The sequence below is a fragment of the Arvicanthis niloticus genome, chromosome 1, assembly GCF_011762505.2.
Source record: "Arvicanthis niloticus isolate mArvNil1 chromosome 1, mArvNil1.pat.X, whole genome shotgun sequence".
Taxonomy (NCBI): domain Eukaryota; kingdom Metazoa; phylum Chordata; class Mammalia; order Rodentia; family Muridae; genus Arvicanthis; species Arvicanthis niloticus.
In genome coordinates, this window is record NC_047658.1 from 34,423,420 (window position 1) to 34,440,263 (window position 16,844).

At 33.3% G+C, this 16,844-nt stretch overlaps 1 long non-coding RNA gene across 1 annotated transcript; it reads right to left on the minus strand.

Moving 5' to 3' along the window:
- Positions 1 to 6,480: 6,480 nt before the first annotated feature.
- Positions 6,481 to 16,046, minus strand: LOC143443058 (uncharacterized). The gene is made up of 4 exons (XR_013111770.1): positions 15,973 to 16,046; positions 14,694 to 14,787; positions 9,830 to 9,902; positions 6,481 to 6,608 (listed from the first exon to the last, which is right to left on the minus strand). It is a non-coding gene; the product is annotated as an uncharacterized LOC143443058 (long non-coding RNA).
- Between the last annotated feature and the right edge of the window lie 798 nt (positions 16,047 to 16,844).

The window sequence follows — 16,844 nt, forward strand, 5'->3', positions numbered from 1 at the left end:
ACTTTTGAAGGCAATGTATACATGACGCACTGAATATTATGCTATAGAGTGGGTGATCACATAGATCCTTTACACATGTGAACAGGTGTCTTCGTACAACAAAGTTTTCTGCATACTACCAAAGAGATATAAGGAAAAACAAGAAAGCCAATGATATATAATGGCGTCTTACCTGTAAGATTTGCTAGTGGAATGGTGGAACATTGTGGGTATTATCATGGGAGTTACCAACCAATATGTGTTTTGACTTAAGGCACACTGTGTATTACAGAATTCACATCCAACATGACTTTAGTAACCAAGAACCAGAGACTAGATAGTGTAGGTCTAGGACCATTCTAAAATTATAAACAGAGACACATACACCCCCCAATAAAAGAACATCTAATAATATTCTCCTACATGTATAGATCAATGCCTAGCCTAGCCAATTTTAAAGAAGGTTGCTCCACAGGAAACAGGAAGAAACATAAAGACCCATCGCTGGACATTATGAAGACAATGACTCAGCATAGGAAACTCATGCCAAGTGTGACTTCTTTATCAATTTCATTTTTTCAGAATGAGAAACACGAGAGACATAGTAGAAATATCGAAATACAATAAAATATAGAAGGGAGGGAGTAAACCAAGCAAGGTAGGCCATCTAATTCCAAATGACACAAGCATATAGTAACTCACAAAGACTGAGACATCAGGCATGTACATGGGTGAGGTGAGACAGCACCGGGTTCTTAGTGTATATATCATAACTTCAGGTTAATTCTTTCTGTGGGCTTTCTGACTATAAACTGGTAGACACCATAAAGGAGCTGTACTGGGAAAGTATGCTTCCTGGAAATGATCCAGCATTTTGCATGGCTGTGATGGTTGAATCCCAGAATGGGATAGTTCCAAACTTTGTCCCAGAATTGTTTTTTGTGGCTAATGTGACTCCTCATTTTGTCATTACTATATTTTTCACTTTTATGAAATGGTTTGATTGGGCAAAGAAAGACACTTTTACCTATATTCTGTTATTTTTGATACCTGGATATTAGCCCATTCTATTGGACAAATTTTCTGCAGATTAAAATGAAGATGAGCTTTCATGAAATAATTATGGTTTTATAAAATTCTGGATTTATTCAAATAATTTTAAGAAGTTAAGCCTAGAATAATTGATAATCTAAGGAGATTATTTAAAACATTTATCAGAAAAAAATATAAAAAGTTAAGTCAGGAATAGAATATACCACTTCTCTTACAATAGAAACCTGAAATGAAAATAAAAAATAAAAATAGATAAAATTATCACTTTATGCTTTTAAGGAGCTTATGAAATAAAAGATAGAAAAAATTATCTTTGAACTTATACTTAACAACACTGGTTTCATGGTTTGGATATGCTTGGCCCAGGAAGTGAGTGACACTATTAAGAGGTGTGACCTTGTTGAAGTATGTGTGGCCTTATTGGAGCATATATGTCACTTTCGGGTTGGGCTTTGAGACTTTCCTCTCAGGTAGATGGAAGCCAGGCTTCTCCTTTTTCCATTGAAAATAATCAGCTTCTTCAGCAGCATTCCAGCATGGATACTGCCATGCTTTCTGCCATGGTGATAATGAATTAAACCTCAGAACCTGTGAACCACCCCCAAATAAATGTTGTCATTTATAATTTATATTATGTTTTGGTCATGGTGACTTTTTAAGCAATGGAAACCCCAACTAAGTCACTGTTGTAACTCTCTCTTGTATAACATTTTACCTGTTCATGAATGAGGCAATTTCTACACAGAGACGTTTGTATTAGGAGCTATAAAAGACCTAAAGGAAAAGTAAAATAATTGGAGATAGCTTCTTGGAGTTTTTCTCCATCCACCGAATCTGGAGATATGATATGGTATATATGTGTGTTGCATATGTATGTATGTATATATGCATATGTGTAAAATGGCTGGATCCTGCTTTCTTCAATCTACTCAACGTGTAGATGTTTATTTGTTGTTATGTCTCTCCTACAGTCTGCCTGTATGTGTGTATATATGAATGTATATATGTATGAGAATATGCATGCATGTGTGTATATAAAATTGTTGGGCTGGGCAGTGGTGGTACACACCTTTAATCCCAGCACTTGGGATGCAGAGATTGTTGGATTTTTGAGTTCAAGGCCAGCCTGGTCTACTGAGTGAGTTCCAGGACAGCCTGGGCTATACAGAGAAACCATGTCTTGAAAACCTAAAAAAAAAATTAAAAAATAAAAATTGTTGGAAGTTGCTTGCTGAACCCTGTTTTGCTTCATCTACTGTGTGTATGTGAGTGTGTGTATATGTATATGTGTGTGAGAGAGAGACAAAGACAGAGACAGAGAAACAGAGAGACAGACATTAACAGAGATAGATAGATAGATAGATAGATAGATAGATAGATAGATAGATAGATAGATAGATAGATAGAGTGATTTCTTTCTTTTTCTTTCCTTATGGGCAGCTACGATCAGTGGTAGCCCAGCCAGTCACTATCAGTGGTAGCTTAAGCCAGTAGTCATAAGCACCAGACTTTTTTGGTTTTCCTAGTTGCCTGTTAACACCAGTAGAGGCTTATACTTGGAAAACTGAATTTCCCAAGGATACAGGCAATAAAGGAAAGAAAGAAGAGTTTTACTGTAATAAGTAATTGAAAATGTACTTATAAGAGGGCTGCTGCTGATTGCTTGGACTTCACAAAAATTAATCTCTACAAAAATAGAAATTCATATCTACATTCCACTTGAAAAATGGAATGGTGGTAAAACTGCATTTCATATACCAAGATAACAAGCCAAAATTTTGTATGAAAATAGATATGCTTTCTTACTGTTTGGCTTTTCCTAGGCTGACATGAAGAGAAGTCCATTCATCTGTGAGAGGACATCAATAAACTTGGGCTAGAACAAAGAAGTAATTTCAGGCAGGAATCTAAATCTTAGGCTAGAACAAGGAAGTAGGCTTCAGATATGAAAATAGCTTTGTGTTAGGACAGAGAAGTTGGCTCAGATATTTTGTTAAGCCTGATAAGCCCTAAGAAACAGTGATCATGAGAGTGTTCACATATTTTTTTATTGACTTGCTTGTTCTTTGACTATTTGTGTTTATTGGCTTGCTTTTTCTTTGATTATTTGCATCTATTATATTGCTAGTTCCACAAACTAGAACTGACCTTAATCCTTGCATTTAATTGAAATGTTATACAAGTAAAAAGGAAGAGGGGGATGCGATGGGGGATTCTAGGAAAGGGAAATGGGGAAAGTGGATGGCATCTGACATGTAAATAAATAAAATATCCAAGAAAAACAAGAAAAAAAGAATTTAAAAAGTCACATCTAACCCAATAAAAATTTTCTATTTATAGAAATGATGCAAGAGGTCAAAGCCATTACAAAATAGTAAATTTATGAGAATACTGTATCTTGTACGTTAATGAAGAATCTGAATCTTAGAAAACACAGATAGGAATGTTTCAACTCAGAGCAAGTAATCTCATAACTCTTGATGAAAAATATTTCTATCTGTACATCTCTACTCACTGTCAGATACTGAAGCCACAAGTGAATGATACTCCATGCAGATGATAAAGGACTTCAAGACTGAGGCATGAATGATGGGATTCTAATTAGAGTTGGTGTTTTCAGACCAGGAACATGTTTTGCAGAGATGACAGGAGCAGGTGACTCAGTAAGATCATGGACGGGGCCAGAAAAATCATCCATAAACTGAGTTTCCTCTTTCTCCTCAGCTTTCATAGAAAGTCTTCATTCTGGGCTGAGCATCTTATAGATAAGCCATGGCCAGAGAGCCTGGAAGCAATTGAGAGTTGGACTCCAGCCAGGAGCCAGGAGCCTGACTGGTAAAAACCTGTGTGCAGGGAGTTGAATTAGCTCTTGTTGCCTCTGTTGGCATTGAAATAGAGAATCGATTGATTAATTAGGAGAGAGACTTCAAACCTAAAACTAGAAGTCAAAAGACTGCTATTACTTAGGAGATATTAATCAGGAGTGAGTTAGTTTTTTTGTTTTGTTTTGTGTGTGTTTATTCTGTTTTTGTTGTTGTTATAGTTTTTGGTTGTTTTTATTTTTGGTAGCTATGCAGTTTTTATTTTCTTATGCTTTGATTTCATCTATCTCTCCTTGCATCCTATCTATTGCAGTAAAACTTGTGAAGGTGAAAGAGAAAAATGGGATAAGCCTACTTTATGCTAAATACTCACTCTGGTTCTAGTTTACAACATTCTAAATGAGCCAGTGATACCTGTGGGCACAACTTGTATCTGATTGCTTAGACCTAGAACCTGGCTATGTACAAAAAAAATCTGCATTTCTGTATTTGACCTTCTGCTTCTGATATAGCATTGCCCATTGCTGTTTTCTCCAAATTCATCCAGTGTCATTTATTGTATCTCACTTGCTAATACAAATTAATTTTAACATTGAATAATACATTTATGTCTATTTGAGTGCTGAATCAAAGATGTCAAATTTTTAAAGAAATTGTGTTCAAGCATTGTTTCAGAAATATTCAGTTAGCCTAATGTATTTCATAATGATATAAAAATAAATATGGAGGTTTTTATTTTAGTAATGAAATATTTAGAAATATTTAGTATAAATATCTCAAAACCTTTTGTGTGCATAAATATTCATATGTGGTGTTGCATAAAGCTGGCCCCTTTTGCATATTTTCTATTATTCCCCATCTGTTGTAATTGATATTCATTAAATATTTTATCCAATAAAATTTTAATGCTGTATCTTCAGACAAATTAAAAATATTTCTCACACTAGAATTCTTCTAGCATCACTATCACCTCTGAATCCAAACTCATTGTGTTCTTTCTAATAACTGACATCATTCACATCATCTGTGTGTGCACAGATATGGCACCATCTACTAGAACATGCATCTTAGAACATGCATCTCAGAATAAATCTTACCTTGTTCCATTCATAAGCTAATTAAATGCCAATAACTACTCTAGTACAATATTTTTTCATTCATCATACCAACAGCCATACTGGAATTTTATATGGCTTGATCTGGTCTAAGAATTGTCCATTTGATTCCAGCTGTTGGAAATTCAACAGTGCAAATGCACTTAATAATAGTCGTCAAAAACTTGTTTGATCCGATGCATTTTACCTCTTTCTCAGTTGATATAGTGTTTCTGATGGGAGTGAAATTTGCCAAAGTCTCTGCTGCCTAGAAGGAAGACTCAAGAGATATTTTTTCACCTTCTTGTTACTACAAATGGGACTGTATTCTAACACCAGTATCCCTTATTCTTAATATTATATCCTAGAAAAAATTCCCAGATGCTCATATTCCCAAGCATGCAAGTTGCATTCAGAGCCTTCTACCTTGCCATGAATATGATGATATCAAAACCAAAAGTAACACACTGAAACAACTGCTGCTCACTCTAAACCATCTATTCTACTTTCTTCTTTGTTCTGATAATATCCTCTGCAGCCTCCCAGTTCCAACTACTGATTTTTGAATAGTGGAATAATTTCTTTGAAAATATGCATATGTCTATGCTATTTCAATTTTGTCCCACATATATTTTGGAGCAACAGGAGCACAGAGAATTCAACCATATATTCCATCATAGTCTGCTTTTTAAATACTAAATGTTACTGATCTATGTTCTAGTAAGTTTGATTTTAGAATTTATTTAAATTTATTTAAATACTAAGATGCTATTGAGTTTTATGTGTCATTCAGGTCCATAGTATCATTGTAAAAATTGCAGCTAACAAACATAAAGGTTCTAGGTATCTTTGTGGGTTTTCCTAATATTTCAAGTGTTACAATTTTCTAAATTTTATCCATTACAATAATACTAGTGGCTTGTATAGTTTAATCCAAACCTAAATTTCTCACAGCATTTATTATTAGTAATGTAAACCTATATAATGATTAATGAGAGACTTCATGTCAGTTACTGTTAACCTAGACATCTACCCAAGGTTTACAAGGTTTTCTCTGACCCCAGAGAAGAATCTATTTCTGCTAATTGTCTCAAACAAAAAATTCTAACTATGCTATAAGTACCAATGCTTATATACAGAGATATTTTTTACATGTCATTTTCAGAAGAGAAGCTTAATTTTACAGCAGAATACCATGACAGAATTTCAAAGCTTGTCAAAATGGAAAAAATAAGTGAGAAGTTTATGTAAAACCACACTTTTATCTGTGTTTGTTTCAGTCAGCTGCTGGCTAGGACCTCTCAGAGGACAGCTATGCTAGTCTCCTGTTTGCAAGCTTAAGAGAATATTATTAATAGGCATTGGTGCTGGCTCATGAGATAGATCTCAACTTACATTAGTTAATGGTTTGCATTTTTTTCAGTTTCTGATCCATATTTGTCCTTGATGGTTTTTTTTTAAGACAGGTGGAATTTTTGGAAGAAAGTCTTGTTGGTGGGTTGCTGTCGTTATCTTTTCACTGTAACTCTTATCTGGCTACAGGAGGTGGCCTCTTCAGCTTCAATTTACCTAATATCAGTTCAACATATCTGCTATGATTCAAATGTCTTCAAAATATAATAGGGAAGCTGGATACATGAAATCTCAATGGCATGGATACCTAAATAAAATTGGAATAATTATAAGACAGTTGTTATTTCAACACAAAGTGGCAAGCTCTAACAAGGCTCAAACATTAAAAAAATAACTCATAACTCAAAGTATAAATCTGGTGCCAGGCATACGTTATCTTTTAATGGTCTAATACAGTGACCCTAGCATACCTGACTCAAACATTTCAGACCCTTTACAAAGTTATGGTTGAACTTCAGCATCCTGATTGAATATTCTGTTACTTATAATAGTACTTGTTTATGCAACACAAGATTAAAAAAGTAATTTGAGAGCCAAATAAAAGCTTAACATGTACTGACCAAATTCATATGGTTAAAAAGACATGGTGATTTTTCCTAAACTAAAAAAGCAACATCCAGATCAGTATGTATAAACTATACAACTTAAAATAATTACTGTCTTCAATATATACTTGTGCAAGGGAGTAAAAAATATTATGGGAATAATCAACTACATTTTACTTGGATTTATGACTCAACCCATGTGACAAAATCTATAACTCATACTGCTAAAGTGACCAAATTTCTGATACTAGATAGTTTCATAAAAGGAGAGAATAAACTCTTAGATTTGTAAGAAATATATAATCAAGTGAGTCCTAATAAAATACTGTTATATCCATATATCAATGAATTATTAAACACTTTTCAGTGATCCTTCTTTACTGGGTAGGAAATAATGGAGAAATGTTCAATGGGCTGTATATAGACACAAAAAGGCTTTGAAGCACTGGGTCTGACATTTCTTCATCAATCCACTCCCATCAGTTCTCATGGGTCCTTGTAGAAAAATAGCCAGAAAGATTGTAAGTAGTTGGAGGTGATGGATCCCTCCAAAAAAAAATCCTATATTTTCCTGATCCTATATTAATGATAGCTAGAAACACACTTGCTGTAGAACAGTACACAAAATATCCTGTTTAGTTTTAATCCAGACAAAAAAACTAACACTGAGAAGCTAGAACAACAAATATTCACTTGAGATTGTTTTCTAAAATGGTAGTTTGTTGTAATTCATACATACACAATTATTAATGTACATTTACTAAATATTGCTTCTCAGTATTTGGACCAAGTTTACTATCAGGTGTATTATGTGAAAAAAATAACATACAAATCTTTTGTTTTGTGTAGCCCTTTGATCCATGATTAAAAATTATGAAAATGATATGGTATTATAGATATAAAAATCATTTAAAACCCACAAAATAGTTTATGACATGTGAATGAGATTAGTATCCAGAAATGCATATGATAATAAAAAATATTTAGCTGTATTTCATCACAAAAGTTAAGAAACAAATATTAAATGGATATATGCCAAAGTTTGTTCTATTTTAATGATTACAGATCATAGGACCTGAACTAGAAGGATCACATGTCTTTTAGAGTTGAAGATATATTGTGCAATGCAGAGACCACACAGAATTACTTGCTGTATCTAAACACAATTTAGTTTAATGAAATTTAAATATGCATTGAGCACTGGTAGCTATTCTGAAGCTAGGTGTAAATATATTTCCATGCAGTATGACTTTTTTTCCTTAGAGACATAAGGAATGATCTGTTTTTCCAAAAAAAAAAAAAAAAAAAAAAAAAAACACATTTATTTTGGGCCAGTTATTAAAACATTCCCATCAAATTCAGTAAGGAAGTCATGTGCTTGGTCCTCTTACTTATAGTACCATGAATATTCATATGTGACACAAAGACAGTCCAAAAATTCAAATAACAGAGTTGGAAAATCTTCTAAAAACTGCAGCAGTGCAGCTCCATAGCCAGTGTGAAAACAACACTAAATCTTAAAAATCCTAAAGAATCTGTGTACTTTATGAATACCTGAAATATTGTGGGATAGAAATATGTAAATGTATAAATGCACAGCGAACCAATTACTAAAGGTAATGTTTTCTAATATAGTCTGCTGTTCCAAACTGTATTTCATTTATATCAATTAAGATGTCTTCATATATTATGTAATAATAACAGATACTTTCATAGTATGATATTAAACATTCTTACAAATTATATTTTTTACTTTCTAAAACACTTTACAATTTATATCATGAGTATTAGTTCTTTGGTAAAATGTAAGCCTGTGTATTCCATATTCATGACTGATGCTTGAGAAAGACTTTAGAGAGTATCAGATAAATGATCTTAGAGATACTAGCAGTACTTTGCTATAAGTATACTCTGCATAAGAAGCATATCCTATTTCACAGCATCATATGTTCTTAACAGTTGATCAATGTATCCAGCACATTACTTATATTTTAAGCAATGTATAGTATAATTATAGTAAAATATTTTAATACTTTTCATAGAACTAATATGATTAAGGCACACAAATATCAAAATATGTATGCTAATGTTATTCCCACCAGAACCACCTCCATAAACTGTTTTTCTATGAACTATTGTCCATAACTTTTGGCACAATGTCACTGTTCATATATCATGCTTTTAGAGGCAAAGCATTTTTTTTACAAATAATCCATAATATTTAGGAATATACTTTCTAAGCTACAACTGACCCTCTGCAAATTTTGATAATGATAGTATCTCTCTAAGGGTCTGATGGAAGTATTTTAACCTGGATGTGTTAAAGTACCTAAACATAGTTACATCTTAATTACTATTTGTATAATATATCATCACTATTGATAGAAAATATTTTATCATTAGTGGAATAAAATTGTTATATGTGGTATCCAATTTCAAACCTAAAAGTAAGAAGGTCAGCTATTATCCTGTCAAATAATATTTTATTGAAATGTAAAAAATAAAACATTGTTTTATGAAGTTATTGTTACATTAAAATAATTATTAGACAATAACAATAAAAATATGAATGGCATGAGGAATTGTTGTCATTTAATATTAAATGGATATCCATTTTAACATGAATTTTAACAGTGTTAAAAGGATTGCGGAGTTAACCTTGACTATTTACAGATCCTTAACTTCTGCAACTTCTACAAAGGCAACCATAAAGCTATTCACATTATTCAAGAGTTGCCTTCTAATAAGCACTAAGGAATGCAACACTTTAGTTTTAGTTTTTTTCCTAATCACACTCATCCATGAAGTAATACATACAACACCATCATCTTCTCAGTTACAATGTGATCTTGAAAACAGTTATTTTTCTTCACTTACGTGTCCAAATATAAGTGCTACAAAAATTTATCAATTTGGTACTTACATTTGGTACTCAATTTCTTTTTTTGTTCTTTCCTCTCTGTCTTGGTTTGTGTTTCTGTGGCTTTCATAAAACACTGACCACAGCAATTTGAAAAAAATGGAGATTGAGCTCTTATTATTTTATAAATTTCATCATGAAAAAAAATCAATGTATAAACACAAGGCAAGTACCAGAATGAAGGAAAAAAAGGAGAGTTAAAAACAGGTTCATAATAGCTTTATTATTAAAACCAGGACCAGTTTTCCAAGAGTAGCATTACCCACACTAGACTTGCCAATGCACACCAATCATAAATCTAAACATGCACCAATCATGCCTACAGAAATATCAGAAAAAACAATTTATTATTTAAATCTCTATCTATGTAGTTCACTACAATTTTCATGAAATTGATAAAACCTAAGAAGCATGCTGTCTAATACATCTGATCATTCCCTCCCTTTCCTCTCTCACTTACAATCACCTTCTCCCACATACTCCTGATATTTCTATAACCACACCTACACACACACACACACACACACACACCTCCACTCTCTTACAATCAGGTAAACAGTATTCTTTTCAACCCATCTATCAAAACCTTATTCTATTAACCTGTCACTCTTGTTGCATATGTGGCTCCAATGTCTCTTAGTCATAGTCTTAGTGACCTACTTAAAATACTCCTTCCTTGATGAGTTCCTGTTTCCCTTCCTATTACCAAAACTCTGATCCTGTGTTCCCATTCTCTTGATAGTTAAAATTTAATAAGAATAAAATAAAATTGATAATCATAAGAAAATACCTACAGTATTTAACAAGGTAAATATGAAGACACTATTTCAAGTTCTAACAATGCATTCTAATATCTATCAAGACAAAGAAGTATCTGACATTTGTTCTAAATATACACAAGTAAATTTATTCACATACTGTGAGATCTGGGTTTGTTTACTTGGAGGGACAATAATATGAACATATCAAAGTATAAAATGTATGTAGAGAAAACATTTAATAAAAAAAAAGTTTAAACAAGTTGATTACATAGGAAGATTTAAAAGGATCTCAAGAAAGTTTCTAACAGAGGGAAACTTATTAAAGTCTTTAAAATTGTGGCACTTTCTGCCACAAAAAATGCCCCAAACAATCCATTCATAAAACATAGAGAGATCTAAGATTTCTTTTGCTTTTTATTTAATGTAAATAACAGACCTACAAAGAATGTGGTAGAAATGTTTTTCTGTTACTATTTTTTTGGGTTTTTAATAGATATAACCATATTCACAATGTCATAACCATTTGAAGGTTGTATTATCTTAAGGATTCTTGTTTGAGATTCAAGTTGGGAAGCTTTACAGAGAAAAGATGTCTTAAAGTGAATTTTTGAGACAAATATTTTTGATAATAAATCATCAATGGGAGATTACTTGTTCTTGCTGTATCTTCCATTTGAGATTAAACAGCAAATGTCAAATTAATGTATAAATGAAAACATTTTTCCACTATAAAACTGCATATAGTATTTTACTGTGCATAAGCAATTTGCTGTTTTGCTTAGAAACAGTGATCGTGAGAGTGTTCAGGGAATTTTGTTTATTGCCTTGTTTGTTCTTTGACTATTTGTGTTTATTTTCTTGTTTGTTCCTTTTCAGTTTGCATCTATTTTATTGCTAGTCCCTTAACCTAGAACTTACCTTAATAGTTGCATGTAATTAAAATTATATAAAAGCAAAATTGAGAAGTGGGGATGGGATAGTGGGATTCTAGGAAGGAGAAATGAGGAAAGGGTATGACATCTGAAATTTAAATATAATATCCAATTTTGAAAAAAGTAATTTTCTGTTGATTCATTGACAATTGTTGGTTCAGACTCAAAGAGATGCCTATAATAAGTATACATACCAAAATATTGGTATTATATATTATACTATGCATTGGGAACAGGATTGGCATGCACAGAATTCATTTTTTCTTTGTGACTCTTTATTTTTTAAGTCATGTGATATGCAGTAAAGACACATAATCAAGGAAAATGATGGCAGAATATATTATCCAGTAGCTATTATCAATGCCCCATCTGAAGTTCATATACTTCTTCTCTCTTTAATAACAACTGAATACATTTAAGGCAACTATGTGTGCATAGATATAAGTCTCTCTATGAGAACATGAACAGCCACTATGGGCAAGTATTCTGATAAAATCTGATCCTGTTCCCTCATCCATTCTTTAAATTCCAATGCAACTCTGAGACAGACTGGGCTACATTAGCACTGCATCTGTACTTGCTGATATTTTAGTTGGCTTGATATAGTATGAGAATTATGGCTGCAAGTCTAGCTGATGGGAATTCATTTGTGCAGCAGTACTTAAATGTTTATCAAATAATGTTTCAAGTCAGCTGTATGTTTTCACTGGCTGATTTAAAATATTCTCTCTTTCAGGAATGAAACTTCCCAAAATATTTAATTTAGCTGTCCAATAAATCTCAGAAATATTTATGTTCATCAACCTTCCATCATTTCTTGACAGTGCAGGCTATTACCTGTATGCCTAGTTTTTATTGTACCTTCTACAAATAAATCCCAGATTTTTATATTTCCAAGTGAACCTGTTGCTTCCTGAACAGGCTACCTGTCTTTCCTTATATTCATTTACCATGGATAGCTTCAATAGATATAAACAAGTTGAATTTCATTGATTTGTTCCTCTTAGCAGCTCAGTTTCAATGCAAATCTTGACACATTTCATTATATTACCAAATATGTATCTCGTCTAGCATTTGTCCTTGCATTACTTTATCCATATTATGATGTGAATATTCACACACACTTTGCATGCCTGTCTTTGTCAGTTAAATCTGACAAAGTATTTTCATGAAAAGCCATATGAAAACAATTAAATTTCCATGATAGTCTTCTGCTACAGACTGGATCTCATTTGTTTCTTAAATCTCTGCTCATGACTATACTCTCAGAATTAATGATCATAGCATCATACATTTATTTCCTTATTCCTGGTTTTCTCAGTCATGCTTATTCTATCTCTATACTTATCTAGACTCTGACACACATCCTTGTCTGTCTCTCTGGTGAATCTCAATTATATGAATGGCTCATGTGAAACAATTCATCAGGTATTAATTTCCCTTGCACTATCTCAGATTGTATAGCATTTGACTCAAGGTAAGTAGTGTTGATGTATTGCTCAGTTTCTCCATTTCCAAAAATTGTACAATGTTGCTTTCTTTCCCTATGTCCTAGAACCAAACCAAGAAGTCCCTAAGAGGTTCTTCTCTGATAAAACTTTTCTGTATTTCCAGCAATTACCATGTTTACTTTCACTGATTATAATTGTCTTTGGAATCTGACCAAACCACATGGTGGCTCACTGATTCTCTCTCTCTCTCTCTCTCTCTCTCTCTCTCTCTCTCTCTCTCTCTCTCTCTCTCTCTCTCTCTGTCTGTCTCTCTCTCTCTCTCTGTCTCTCTCTCTTTCCCTCTACTCCCACTCTTCCTTGTTGATATTAGACACCTTTCTAGGGTTTCAGGATTTGGGTACCAAGATATATTTTTTTAATATTGCTATCATCTGGCACTGATCTATTTTAGTCAACCATGAACTAAAATAAAACCAAACTAAAACAAAACAAATAAAGTCCAAATCTCCATTTTCTGCATTTTATCCAATTTACATACTCTGTCAAAGGCTATATCAAATGTCTCAGCCTAATTCTCTTTCTCATTTAATTTCCAACTGAAAACAGAAGTCTTACCCAGGCCTATCATATTACCCTATGATAAATATGTTAATTCAGAAAATATAAAAACATTGCCTCAAAGTAGTACTCAAAGATCCATTTTCTCTAGTGTGACTCTCAGAGAAAATGGCAAATATCTACAATTCAGGAAGGAATATGGTTGCATATAACACAGAAAATGACTGCCATCTTGTGATTTAGTATAGAGAAATCTCCTGGCTTGGTGGCTTCAACTAATTGACATGTTTCATTACCCTTCATAATCATAATATCTATGTACTATCATTAAAAACAGTACAGGCAAAATGCAGATATTTTATTAGAAACTCCAGGCCTTAATTCAACACTGTTTTAGTTGCCAAATTCCCCATGTAATGGACAGCTTCTAACATAAAGGTTTTATTTAGATGACCAAATTCTATAAAGTTTAAGTATCAGGACTTATCCATCCATGATTTTGAAAAACCTATACTCAAAGTAATAAATCTCAATGTCCATCATGGCAAAAATGTGGATGAAGATATTACTGACAAGATTTCTCAAAGACTCACTCTCAGCATGTTTCTGACACTACCCTGGCTACTATAGTTGGAATCCATAGTTGATTTCCACTTCTAGGAGAAATAAAGAAGAGGAGAAGGATTGTGCTTCCTGGAACTGTGTGATTGTTCTTGTATGGCAGTGTGGATATTTTCTCCTCACTAATTGTGCAATGGTTTCTTCAGAAATTGATTATATGCTTTGTCAACTTTCTAATTACCTCAATTGTTTCTAAAAATTCCATACCTTAATGAGAAAAACAATGTCTAAGCTTCATCTAAGGTAATACTGGCAAACTAATATACAATTCTACCAAATTTTTCTTGGAAGAATAACTGAGGATTTGGGGTTTGCAAAACATAGGTGATCAGCTATGTATTATAACATGGGAACTCCATCACAAAGGCTTCACTGGAATGTCTTATCTTATCAGGAATAGTGGCTTTCCACTAGCTGCATATATGGAGCTTTCCTCATTTCTATACATACACACACACACACACATATGCACACGCACATGCACATACACATACAAACACACATACACATACATAAACATATACATTATATACATATACAATACCTCTCAGAGGCCTTGTTACTTTCGAGTGGAATTGTGTATAACAGGTTGAAGGGAGAGGCTTTGTTCAGGGTATCTTGCAGCTCCTTGCTTTACACTGTAGGAAGGAAAACAATAATAAAAACCAAGCTATGATGACCTTTTACAAGTTGCTACAACTATAGTACTTATAATTTCAGTTGAATGGTTTAGAGTTATTCATTTTCCGATATTCCTGGAGCACAGAAATAAAAGCCACAGCCGACAGGTAGTGCTGTTCCTCATATATTAGTTTGTATTTGAAGCTCATCACATTTTTATCTTGTCCCAGGTGAGCAGCTTCGAAGTCTTTCTGGAAGACAACTGCTAACATTTCATGTTTCAAAACTGTATCCTACCCCTCAGTGTGAGACAAGACAAGAGAAGTTATTTACATGAAGTTCAATGGTTCCTTCAAACTTACAGTAAGGATTCATAGAAATGGCTGACCTGCATTTGGGCCAATAACATTTGTCCACAAGTGACCAGGTTTCAAAATGAATTGCATATTAATATCTATACACTGCTATTATCTTTTATTACACTATGACTACAATGAGTATTCAAGGTGGAGTCAAGTTCTATACAGAAAACAGTCACAGAGGTATGGGTATGGGAGAGCTTCAACAAGGAGAGGTACAAACAAAGTGATAAGGAAGGCGTTCTAATTCTGAGGGAAAGTGTTGTTATCTGGAAGGATCATTAGAATAAAGAAATCCATAGCACAATATACAGACATTTTCAAGGACTTTTATTATCATTAGTATAAAAGTGAATTTTCACTACAGGAGAAGCTCTGCCTATAGAGACCACACTAGAGGTATGCTAAAAGGTAGCATCTAAGTTAGAAAGGGAGTGAAAGTAACAGAAGACTAGTGAAACTATGTACATATTACTCTTAAACATGAAAATCAATAACTAAGGAGCAGAAATTCATCAGTTGTTCAGAACAGAGCAGTCTGTCTTTAAAGCCACAGTACTTGACATCTTCTGGTTTTTCTATTCATGGAGGACCAAGTGGTTATACCTATACCTGGAGAAAACCTCTATTGCTTGAAGGGATGCTATAAAAATGCTTTATTTAATACAATTCTATTAACCAGAAATAATTCATAAATTGGTCTTGCCTGTAGAAAAAAAAAAAAAACAAAAGCAAAAATACCCATGGAATAAGCATTTTTTTTAGGGAAAAAATTTCTGTTCCCACAGATTCATAATCTGTAAGGAAGAAAGTGAGCAATGGCACCAAAATTACTTCACTTACCTAGGTTCTCAATAGAATGCTTACTGCAGCATGCCAAGCTGTTTTTGTTTATGTGTTTGTTTTGGTCATGGCAACTAGAAAATGAAAAAAAAAGTGAAAGAATTTGTTCAATATGGCTCCCAAAACAAAGCAGACAACACTATTTCATCTCTTTAGATTTCTGAATAGTTATACTGGTTGGAATTGTTAGAAAGATGTCAAGCAATAATACCCAGTGAGTCCCTAACTATTGAATTTCCCACTACATCATGTTGATCTCTCTATTCCTCTGTTTATTAATGTACATTGCTTGTTTAGCACCTTCTCCTAGGCTACTTCAGATAACATGTGTTTACTAATTGTAGTCATCTCAGAGCTGTAGGCACAAGGCTGGAGAAACTGATAAATCTCCTTTATACAAAGCAAATTCATTTTCCTAATGGAGAGAATCTTGTGTTGTGGAGATAACACACATCATCATATATCTAGTCAACTTTCTATAATGAAGGCACATCCTTCAGCCTTGCAGCTTTTCTTTTTTACCACTTCCTTTCTCCTAGATCAGCATGGGGAACTCCAGAAACTGTTATCCTTCCTAAGGCCAGCAAATTCCACAGGAAAGTTAAGGAGAAAGATGCAACAGCACATGTATAGTGGCTGCATCTACATAGTTGTTATCTGACAGACAGTCCAACCAAACATACCCTGGTCCTCATGTACTAGATCCTACCTTAGATTCCATACATTTTATTCCAAATGGAGCCAACAAAAAATTAAAGGCTCAGATCCTCATCTACACATCAGCACTGTGGTGAGGTAGAATGTTAATGTTTCTCTTCCTGAGGTCTCAATGGAAGAAAAGTACTAGCTTGTACAAGTTTCTGTTATTTTTC